Here is a 13,019-nt window from a genome sequence, read left to right on the forward strand (position 1 = left end):
CTTCCATTTGCTGCTAAGTGTTCTTCTGATACCAATGGTAAGATGTTGCTTTCTGTAGAACTTACTCTATCTCAAATGACAGTGATCACGTCGTGCTCATTAATGGAGTGATTTGTCTAATTGTCAGTTTTCTTTGTGTATTAGTTTAGTGTAATGTACCACATACGGATTTTTAGGTCTAATAGTCTATGGTTTAAATCCAACTCACTACCCATTCCCACATGAGTCATTTTATTCTCATCCTGGCCAGTTTCTCATTTGTATAACTAGAGATATAATACTTTTCAAGATTGCAGTGAGAAACACATGCACACATATGCATATGATGCATAGCACACAGAAAGTAATAAATGCTCATTATAATTAGAATTATGTTAAATGTGTAAAAGTTAGGGAATGTATCATAATCGTGATCTTATTGTTGTAATGCAAATATAATGTTCGCTATATCCTGCGTTCAGTGAACATTTGCACATTGAGTGGTATTTATCACTGTTCCTTTATGGATTCAGTGATATCATGAACTTGTTATGAAACTTGTTTCTTGGAGCGGTTATAAGAGAGCCTATCTATCTGTCTATCTATCTATCATCTTAATTTAGGACGAAGCAAAATGACTTGACGTAAAAAATGGCTCTGTCTCTGAAGTAGCGGTAATGTGAATATGAGTCATAAACTTTATAAATTAAATGTGTTGCTTCTTGCCCTAAAGCTCTCAAATAATAAGAATATTATTAAAAGATGACTATAAAAGAGAACACAGATAAGAGTCCATTATTTCCCAAATGGATTTTTTTTTTTCTTAGTGACATCTGGTTAGGAAATTGAGCTTTATCAACTCAACCCATGTGGGTGAGTATAAATTTCCTAGTATATAGAAGTAAGAGAAAAAAGGGACAGCACTAACACTGATATAGCATGAACACGAGGCCAGTTCAGTTTAGTTTTTGAGTTCAGATTAACCATTTGGGTTATTGGCCAGGGTAGCTTAGGTGGTCAGCAAGCTCAGAAACAAAATTGACCACTGAGGTCTTGATACTTAGTGTTAATAACGTTGAGCTTCCTTGGAAGATTGGCTGCCTTAATATCTTAGCAACTAAAAAAGTATTTCAGCTTTGCTCCGAGGATTCAAAGGGCAAGAAGGAAATAAGGGCTGATTAGTTTACCCCAGAAATTACTAAGTAGAAATGAAACTCATGAAGAACTGCTTAGCTGATGAAGGTGAAAAATGGTTTTTATTAGAATATCGTAAGGTAATCTATTGCTGATTGAATCACAAAAATTTCAATAAAGTAACATAAGGCTGACAAAATATAGGTAGGATACTCTAAATGATCATAATTCTTTAAATAGAGACCTTGAATTATATTTCAGTAATAAGAGTTAAATTCTTTACCAAATGTTTCATTAATAGAACGTCATATTGAGGTTTTCTGTTCCCAAATACAAGTTTCAAATGTCAGACTTGAAATCTTTAACTTCTCTTTCACCATAACACTTGCATGGAATTGCTTTTGAAAATTTCAGTGCAAAAGCATTGATTTTGTACTTAGTTTTTTTTTTTCTCCCTCTTGATAGCTTTTCCTTTGTTAGACTTTAAGTCTACAATTTGCAAAATCAATAAAAACACAGCTTTCCCCAAGAAAGAAAAGTCCTCCAGAGGTTTACCTGAGAGTGTCTCAGGCAAGACTCCTGTGACCTTGAACTATTTGTAAAGTACCAGTGGTGGCTTTTCAGAGTGTCACATCAAAATTGGTTTTCCGTCTCCAAGGAAGGTTCAGCATGTAATGTCAGTAACAGCTGGGGTAAAGGCAACAATTATATGTCAGCTTTGCTTTCTTTTCAAAGAGAGCATTTTCCCAGGCTGACACGTTGCTGGGGAGAAAAAGGACACACACAAAAGTTTGTTTTCATTTTCAATTATTTTTGGAGATATGGAGCTTGTGACAAGCCAATAATAGTAAACAAAAATGACAAGAATTGACACTGGCGACCATGAAACGTGGGCGCTACTGTGGTTACTACACACCGGGGTTGGCCTCTTTCAATTTTATGAGTTTGGAGAAGAGGAAGGAAAGAAATCCAGAAAGCCATACCCCTTTAATAAGATTCTGTTGGCTATAAAAATACACACTCAACCATGCCTTTGAAACTCCCACCATTTAAGGAATATAGAAATAATTGCTCAGCATGAAATCATTGCAAAACAGTTTAAGATTGACTCAACCAAGCATCCTTGCTCTTTCTGAAGGCTTAGGCTGGGCCATTGTTCACACATTATAGGAACTTATTTGTGTCGTTTGAGAACTAGTTGCAAAAAAAAATCGCTGTGAAAGGAAAATGTTGAAACTCAACTACAACTAATTAATGTTTAATCTACACTTTATAAAACGTAAAAAAAAGAAAACTGTTTCATTTATTGGAAACAGTTGTGTGGGCTTGCTGGCAGAAGGAACTGCTATGTTATGTTATGAAATAATCAGAGGAAAAACCCTCTAATGCGCTTTTCATAACACTTAAAGGAGGTATTCTAATATCACAGAAACCTTGGGGGAAGGTTGCAGACAAAAAGCAACATAATTAAATTTCAGTTAAAGGCCTGCCAGAAAGGGATTAAATCAATGGTCCTGTTATTCTTGGTAGACTTCACGGTGGGGGCTGAACCAACAGGGTAAACACCAATCCTGAGAAGTTGTCTTGGTTGAGATTTTGCTTGATCAGGATTTTCAACTATTTATTTTCAAAATTGACCCTATGCTTTTAAATATAAGGGTCAAATGCTCCTGTCTGACTAATAAAAAATTCCGTGATATTTTGCCCAATGCCATTTCTTTGAACGCTTGCTGTCTTCTAAATTGGAAAAATAAACTGTTGGAGAGGAGGAGAAAATAGTTCAGTTCTAACTATCCTTGGTTTATGATTTCATCCCGGGCCCAGTGCAGGTTTATTTGTTTGTTGGGATTGAAGGTTTTGGCATTTTTTCCCAAAGTATTAATTTGACCTTTCCAAATAATTAGAGAGAGATGAGTGAGCATTAAACCCAAGGAGGTGCCCTGGAGGAGACCTGCCTGAACTTGGGCAGATAAAAATCATTAGCAAAGTCACATGTTGCAAACCACGAGGGCGGATGGTTACAGAGCTCTCTTTTCCTTCTGTACTTTGCGTAACAAACACAAGCAAACAAACACCACGGACCTGGAGAACATTATGCTCAGTGAAATAAGCTAGTCGCAGAAAGACACATATTGCGTGATTCCTCTTACAGTAGGTGTCTAAAAGGGTCAGTCTCTTAGAAGCAGAGAGAATGGTGGTCCCCAGAGGCTGAGAAGAGAGGGTCATGGGGGGATTGTTGTTCAGAGGGTCTGGAGTTTCGGTCATGGTCATGCGCGATCAATCAGTTCTAGAGAGCTGTCGTGCAGCCTCGTGGCTGTCGTTACCAGCACAGTTAAAATCTATTTAAAAGGTGGATCTCGGGTTAAGTGTGTTTGCCGCAATTAAAGAAAAAGTGGGAAAAGAAAAGAAGCTCGTCCTCCCTGACATTCCAAATGCAAGAAACAGTACCATCGTTTGGATGGCTGTAAGCAATTAGGCATAACCCCTCCAGGGGCTTCAGTATGTTGGGCGGTTAGAAGAGGAAGGATTAAGAGGACACAATTAGGAAAAAAGTGCTTGTGCTTATTCCGATAGAGCATTCAAAGAGAAAACAAGTATAGAAGTTTTCCTTTGCTTGCCTACAGCCATGGAGCTCTAAAAATTCTGCCATTTCAGCTGCAGACAGGAATTCATGGAAATTTCGAGCCAGACATTTTTCCTGAGGGCATTTACAAAACATCACCAGCAGTGACCACATTTAAAGATACTCCAGCCAAAGGAAAGAGAAATAAATGTTGCGACACATTGCAAATGCTGCTGATGAAGTCTTTGTTGGTTCAGATTTCACTTGGGAGTGTTTGAGCTGTTGAGACTGAGGACTCTTGGAGTAACATCTTAGCTCTGAGCTGAGAAAAAGTCTGGACATTAAGGTAGGAGATTAAATCAATGAGGGATATAGAAACAGATCCCAGAGGCCCAGAACCAGAAGATGAAAATAGAAGAGGACTGGCCTGGCCCCAAACCTCTCGTTACACGTGGTTAAGGATGTTACTAATACTCTAGTGGGGTGGGATTGGTATTTAATACCAGACACATAAAACAGCAATATACATGCAGTTTGTATTGTTAAAATCATATTTATATGTGTGTGTATAGACACACACACAGGACTAAGATACATACACACTAGTGTTTTACACATTCTGTATTCTTACATGCATGTAAACATATTCTTAGTTGAAGATGTTTTTTAAAATTTTATATTATTACAGCATTGTTGAATTACAGTGTTGGGTGAATTTCTGCTGTACTGCAAAATGCCGTAGTCCTACATGTACATACGTATGTGTATACACACACATCCTTTTTCTCATATTATCTTCCATCATATTCTGTCACAAGAGATCAGATATAATTCCCTGTGCTATATAGTAGGACCTTTTTGGTTATCTCTTCTGAACGTAATAGTTTGCATCTACCAACCTCAAACCCCCCCATCTTTTCCATAACCACAGCCCATAGGCCAAAAGTATACAACCCAGGTAAACCTTGCTACCTAGAAGGGCAGCCGCAGTGACTGCCGTTGACCTGGAGTCTGGATCTCCCCCTGAATGTAGGCCCTGCTCTCTGTGTCCCTGGGTGACACTCCCAGCCCAGGCTAGCTCTTGGCCCCAAGCTCTGAGCCTGAGCATAGTAAGTAATGCTCAAGGATCGTTGACTCTTACTTCACCTAGATTATGGAAAGCCTAAAGAAACGTGGGAAATGCTAGACAATGACGTTAGCATGAGCCTTTTTCCTTTTCTTTCTTTTCTTTTTAGAGTATAAAACAAAAGTTGTGAGTGTGTCCTTTACAAAAAAGACGGGAGATGAGTTTAGAGGAGTTATTAAGGCCACGGACCTAATGCCCTTGGAATTGGTACCACAGTTCATTTGAGGTAGGACAAGGGAGAGGCTTAAAATAAGTTAATTTACAGGTCATGAAACAGTAACTTCTCAGACATATTTGTCATACTAATGTGGCCACGTAAATGAAGACCTGGGTTTGTATCTCGAACCTGTTCAGGCTTATAAATAATTTATGCCAGCATGTAAGTTTCACATTTCCATGGAACCAGATAATGATTCTCTAAATATTCAGCTGAACTGTTCCGTGGACTTAATGTGTGCCCACTACTATCCTGAGGGCTTTGCATGCATTACCCCTTTTATCCTCACAAGGATTCTCTGAAGTATGTGTCTCTTTATTTTGAAAACGAAGAAGCTAAGTTTTAAGAGGTTAAGTAAATTGTTGCAAAGCTTCTAACCACACTGCCAGGACTGAACAAATGTCTGTCTGACTCCAGGGTCTAGATTGTTAAAAGCTCTATTATTTGCTTCTTTTGTTTGGTACAATACTGTCACAAGATTTAAATAAGGGACCCCAAATAAGTTTTGCAAATGTTTGAAGTGACAGTGGTCTGCCCTCCATTATAATGAATCATGTTAAAAACAGTCCTCTAGGGTTTCTCATTAAACTGAGGTAAAAGTAAAGGTATTTTTTCGTCTTTTTAAGGCTGCACCACGGCCTGTGGAAGTTCCCAGGCTAGGGGTTGAATCGGAGCTGTAGCTGTCAGCCTGCACCAAAGCCACAGCAATGCGGGATCCAAGTTGTATTTGCGACCTACTCTACAGCTGATGGCAGTGCCAGTTCTGTAACGCACTGAACGAGGCCAGGGATCGAACCCACATCTTCATAGATGTCAGTTGGGTTTGTTACCACTAAGCCACAACGAGAACTCCAAGCAAAGGTATCTTAATGCTAGATTTGATTCAGCAATAGTGGATTCTTCTTCAACTAGGTATAGTAAACAACTTGGAAATAATTGCAAACTATATTTTCATGTGAATATTTCTTATAAGATACACAACTATTTCTTATGTATGAACAGAGTCAAATTCTGTTCAAATTCAGTTTCCTTCAAAATCTGATTCTCCTGATATTTATTGAATATTTACTATGTCCCGACAAGTGCTCGATTCTTAACTATTAAGAAACATTTTGCAAAAACATACATTTTCATAAAGATTTATGAGGAACTCTTCCTCTCAATAATAAGGCAAACTATCCAATAAGTAAATGGTTCTGTTGTTTAAACTGACACTTTGCAAAAAAGATACATAAACAGAGACTAAGTAAGCACATGAAAACATTCTTAACAACTCTAGTGAAATGTAAAATTCAAACCACAACTGTACATCACTACACTACAAAGTAGCAATTTTTCTTAACTGAATGTTGTTAAGGATTCAACAACTAGAAACATCTTACAGAATAAAAGATCCACTTTGGAAAACAGCTCAGCAGTGACTTCTAAAGGTAAACACACTTAGGAAACCCAGCATTCCCACTTATTGTTATTTAACCAAGAGAAATAAAAATATGTCCATAGGAAGAATTATAATGGAATGCCCATTGCAGCTTCTTTGTAGTAACTGCAAACTGGAAACAACCTTCAGCTATCAAGAATTAGTTATCAAAAATTAATAGATAAATTGTGATACATCTATACAATAGAATGCTCAGCACTAAACACAGCAAGCAAATAAATAAACAAACCGAAAAACCCAATAGATAATTAGATAAAGAAACCACTAATATGGGGTTCTATTTTGGCGCAGTGGGTGAAGGATCTGGCATTGTCACTGTAGGAGCCTGGGTGTGGCCAAAAAAGAGACACCAGAGAAAATGAATTTAAAAAAATTGTATTAATAAAAAAAAGAAACCACTGATATATGCAACCATAATGTCAAAAATAAAATGACAGAAGCCAGACGACATAAAATATGCACTATAGGACCCCCTTTAAATGAAATTCCAGAACCAACACAACTGTGATGATGGAAAGCAGATCGTAGTCACGGGGTGCGGGGGCAGGGGGGGCTGTGGGTTGGCGAGAAGTGATCCACCACCCAGGGGCAAGAGGGAAATTGTGGAATGACGGGAACGTTCTATATTGTTATTGTGGTGGTCGTTATATGATGGATATTAAGCCTCGTCCGTTAAGTTCTTAAAACTGGTGAATTTTATGTCAATTACTATACTTTATTAAATCACCTTTAAGAAAATTTCGTTAGACTCCTACAATCAGCTAATAATGCAGATAGTGTGAATTCAGACTTACAGAAAAATGAAAGAGGTAAATGGTCTAAACTCATGGACTTAAGAAGTTATAGAATAAACATATGAAGCAGGTGCTTGGAATGGCAGATTGAAAGCTCTTTCCAACGGCGCTTAGCTTCCTCGTGTCCTCCCCTATCCTCAGCCACTGCATCTTCGTACTTCTAGTGTGCAGTATGATGCTTGGGACTTCTGTTCATTCTCACTAGAGACCCACATGTCCCAGACTCAGTCGCTAGTATTTCATACCTCTTCTCTCAGTCTGCTTTTCTTGCTGTTCACATATCCCTTCCTTTCTGGGCTCTTACTTATTAACTGAGTTGGACATGAGTCTTCTAAGATGGGTGCAAATATATTGAATTCAGTAATATACAAGACAGTTTTTTTTAATCACATGATTTTTATGAAGTCAAATTCGTTAAAAAAAAAAATTCATGGTCACCTGGTAAGAAGATGAAAAATAGGCTTTACTACAAATAATTTCACTAAGATCAATAAAATGACAATGACTTTCTTTTCTTCAATTATATTTCCCCTAGTAGTAATGAACAAAGCAGAAATGACAGAGCTTTTGATTTTAACATAGGATAAATTCCTTTAAAATGATATGCCATTAAATGAATGCAATTTAAAAGAAGTAATCTATGGCCTTGCCGTTGGGAGGCGAGGACAGAGACCCCCACAACAATGTCCATGTAGGACACTTAGGGAAAACACAGGTTTAGTTATGAATGCAAGTCTTCAGGTAAGTAAGTTGCTGTGCCATTTCTTAGGTAGTCAGAAGAAGTCTCATGAACATAGATTAAAGGCTGAAATATTCATATTTCTTTAGAGAGTTTATTCGAAGTAAGGCACACAACAAAAGGGGGAAAAAAAACCTCTGAAATTATAGTGAGCTTGAAAAACCAGGCTAAAACAGTTTTCTCCTTCCAAGTTTCTGCTGTCACCTGTGGAGAGGTGCATAACCCACGTGTGTATAGCCAGCTCCGTGATTGAATGATGGGGGCTTCTCTAGTAGTAAATCAAGATGGAGCGATAGAGCTTGAGAGAGGATTCAGAAATACATTTTTCCTAGGTGTCAAAAAAAGTAGAAGATAGCCAGAGCCTGATTTGATTTGGGGCATTTTAAGCTAAAAAGACAGATATATATTACATTCATAGTTTGTGTGTGGAAAGAAATCTGTAGTGTAAATGGTAGCTGGACTCTGTGAATAACTAAATAAATAGCTTCTACTATAAAATGCATTAGTCTATGCAATTAATTCTGTGATTGCTTGCTACATATTCCTTTAGAGTTTACTAATTAAATTTATTCTATTCCAAAGATTCTTGTTCTAGAGTATGATGAGTCAATATTTAGCTTAAAAAATAAAGAAATGAATAATGCATGACTCATTAGGTGCATTTCTGAAGGAAAGCAAAAAAAGAAGAAGGTTATAACATAAGAAAAATGGGAGCAACAGATGGAGGTAATTTCTTGCTTAATGAGTCACTAAAGATGGAGGGTGAAATAAAAACCGATAAAAAATATATACAGAGGAGAAATTATTTGTGGATAAAATGAAGAAAAAATAACTTACCCTAGGAGCAAAATTCAGAGCAGAGACCATAATTAGCCAGAGAGGGGACAGGTGGTAGTTTATGAATAAGAAACATATGCAAGATGTCCCTGAAAGTTATATATATATATATATATATATATATATATATATATATATATTTATTTATTTATTTATTTATTTGGACTTTTTGTCTTTTTAGGGCCACACCCACGGCATATGGAGATTCCCAGGCTAGGGCTCCAGTCCGAACTATAGCCTCAGGCCTATACCACGGCCACAGCGATTCCGGTTCTGAGCCGAGTCTACAATGTATACCACAGCTTATGACAATGCCGGATCCTTAACCCACTGAGCGAGGCCAGAGATCGAACCCGAATCCTCATGGATGCTAGTTGGGTTCACTAACCACTGAGCCATGATGGGAACTCCCCTCAAAGTTATATATTTATTAATTCAAATTATGGGGGTAAAGGATTACAATGTCAGTTTTGGAAGTGGAGCAAATTGCAATGTCCTTGGAGAAAAACTAGATTCTTAAAATTATAAGTCACTATAAATTTAGCTTTACTGAGATATAATTAATACAAAAAACTTGCACATTTTTGATGTATATATCTCGAGGTGGGATGTCTCCATATACAATCAACACAACTACACAAGCAAGCCACTAAATATACCTGTCACTTCCAAAATGTCCTGTGTTATTTTGTTTTTGTTTATTTTATCACCCTTAACATGCAATATAGCCTATTAACATACTTTGTAAAATTTTATTAAAGTATAGTTGACTTACAATGTTGTATTAGTTTCAAGTATACAGCAGAGTCAATCAGTCATCAATATAAATGTCAATTTTTTCCCGTATAGGTTATCACAAACTATTGAGTAGATTTTCCTGTGCTATACAGTAGATTCTCACAAATCATTTATTTAATATAGTAGTGTGTATATGTATTTCCCACCCTCCCAATTCTTTCCTCCCCCAGCCATAAGATGGGTTTTGAAATCTGTGAGTTATTTCTGTTTTACAAGTAAGTACCCTTGTACCATTTTTTGTTGTTTTCTGATTTTTTTAACAATTTTTATTAAAATATAGTCGATTTACAATGTCGTGCCAATTTCTGCTGTGTACCAAAGTGACCCAGTGATTATGCCAGTTACTCATCTGGCATAATAGAAACTTTATACCCACTGAAAGATAGTTCCTCATTTCTTCCTTACCCCAGCCCCTGACAACCACCATTCTGTTCTCTGCTTTTATGAGGCTATTTTAGATAATTCATATGAGTAGAATCATGCAGTATTTGTTCTGTGACTGGTTTATCCTAATTAGCTTAGCATAACATGCTCTAGGTTTATTCATATTGTAGCAAATGGCAATATTTCCTTCATTACTGAAGAGTAATAATAGTTCAGTATTGTTGTGTCATATATGTGTGTGTGTGTATCTTTATTCATATGTCTGTGGGCATTTAGGTTGTTTGCATTTACTGGCTCTTATGAATAATGTTGCAATGAATGTATAGGTGCTGATGTCTCTTAGAGATCTTGCTTTCAGTTCTTTCAGATATATGTATTATGAAGTGGGTCTGCTAGATCACATAACAGTTCTATTTTTAATTTTTTTAATTTTTTGAGGAGTGATCATACTGTTTTCCATAGTGGCTGAACCACTCTACATTCTTACCCGTAATGTATAAGGGTTCAATTTCTCCATATTCTAGTCAACACTCATTATCTTTTATTCTTTTAATAAAAACATCCCAACAGGTGTCAGGAGATACTTCATTGTGATTTTGATCTGCACTTTCATGATGATTAGTAGTGCTGAGCATCTTATCATATACTTCTTGGTCATTTGTATGTCTTCTTGAATGTCTATTCAAGTCTTTTTTTCCATTTTAAAATCCAGTTATTTGCATTTTTTTTTTTTTTACTGTTGAGTTGCAGGAGATTCATATGTGCAATACATTTTTTTTCACATAATATAGGGACCCTTTTCACACTATTGACTATTACCTTTGCTGTCCAGAAAGGTTTTAGTTTGGTGCAGTCCCACTTATCTACGTTTATTTTATTATCTGTGCTTCTGGTGTTCATTGCCAAGATGAACATCAAAAAGTTTTCCTGTTATGTTTTCTTCTAGGCATTTCATAGTTTAGGTCTTAAAATTTTGATCATTTTTAGTTGATATCTGTGTATGGTGTAGGAAAGCAATCCATTTTTATTCTTTTACATGTGGATGTTCAGTTTTACCTATACTATTTGTTTAAGAGACTGTCCTTTCCCCATTGATGGTCTTGGCACTCTTGTCAAAGATCAGTTGACCACATACATGTGGACTTATTTCTGGGCTGTCTGCTCTGTTCCTTTGGTCTGTATGTCTGCCTTTGGATCAGATGGAATACACAGAATACTGCATCGAATAGCAGTAGAGAGCACACTTTTCTCAAGTGAACATGAAACATCCTCTAGGACAGGTCACATGTTAGACCACAAAACAGTTCATAACAGATTTAAAATAATATCAGGTATCTCTGACTACGTGGTATGAAATTTTAAATTAATAACAGGAAGAAAACTGGAAAATTTTCAAATACGTGAAAATTAAACAACAAACTGCTGGATGACTCACTGCTCAAATAAGAAATCAAAAGAGAAATGAAATATATGTTGAGACAAATTAAAATGAAACACACCAAAACTTATGGGGTGAAGCCAAAGCTGTAGTACTGCAAGGAAATGTTATAGCAATAAACACTTATGTTAAGAAAGAAGAAACATTGCAAAAAATCCTACTGTCTTTATACCTCAAGGATCTAAAAAATTTAGGAACAAACTAAGTTCAAAGTTAGCAGAGGGAAGGAAGTAATAAAGATTAGAGCAGAAATAAATGAAATCAAGACTAGAAAAGCAATAGAAAAGATCAAGAAAAGTAAGCATTGGTTTGTGAAAAGGTTAACAAAATTGACAAATATTTAGGTATACTAAGAAAAAAAGAGACATAAATATGTTAAATGAAAGAGGAGACTTTATAACTAGTGTCACAGAAATATAAAGAATCATAAGAAAATACTATGAACATTTTTATGCCAAGAAATTGGATAACCTAGATGAAATGGGAAAAAAATTTTAGTAACATATAACTTATCGCCTGAATCAAGAAGACTCAGAAGAAATCGTGAGGAAATGGAAAACCTGAATAGAACTTTAGTGAAAATGTTGAATGAATAATCAAAAACCTTCCCATGAGGAAAAGTCTAGATGGCGTCACAGTTGAATTCTACAGAATATTTAAAGTAGAATAAATGCAAATCCTTCTCAAACTTTTGCCAAAGATGGAAGAAAAGGGTCCACTTCCAAGTTTGTTTTGTGATGTCACCCTGATACCTCAGCCCAAGACCAGGCAACTGCAGGCCAATATCTCTCACAAACATAGACGCACAAATACTTAACAGAATTCTGAGAAACAGATTAAACCGCGCATGTGAAGGGTGACACATCGTGACCAAGCAGGGTTTTTCTTTGGGATGTGAGGCTGTTTCAACATAACAATATGTAAAAGTCAATAAAGGTGATCTGTCACGTTAATAGAATGATGAACAAAAAGCATATGATCATCTCTAAGGCAGAATAAGCATTTAACAAAAGTCCATACTCTTTCATGACAAAAATTCTCAGCAAATTGGGTCTAGAAGAAATCCATTTCAATGTAGTAGAGGCCGCATATGACAAGTGAAGGGTTGAAAGAACTTCCTCTAAAATCAGGAACAAAAGAGATGCCCATTCTCATCACTTCTCTTCAACTTAGACCAGAAGTACGAGCAATGAGAGAGAAAAAAATCAATTTGAAAAATGCAAATTAGAAAGGAAGAAATGATTGCCTCTGTTTGCAGATTTCATGATTTTTGTACACTGAAAAACCTAAGGATTCCACTGAAAAACTTTTAGAACCAACAAATGAATTCAGCAAAGTTTCTGGATACAGAATCAACATGGAGGCATATGGTTTTTATCAAATTGCTTGCAGAGGTGGAAAACAAAGTTTGAGGGAAGTGTGAGTTAAGATGTGTATTCTGGGTCTCCCCAAAGGAGTACATAATGTTTGAAACTTTAATGTTGAAGGTCGTATGGAAAAGTATATCTCTTAAATGATAAGGTACAGAAACATGTTTTGATCATGTTATTGAAGTTGATTTTAATGGTT

This window comes from Phacochoerus africanus, chromosome 13 (genome assembly GCF_016906955.1).
Source record: "Phacochoerus africanus isolate WHEZ1 chromosome 13, ROS_Pafr_v1, whole genome shotgun sequence".
Classification (NCBI taxonomy): Eukaryota; Metazoa; Chordata; class Mammalia; order Artiodactyla; family Suidae; genus Phacochoerus; species Phacochoerus africanus.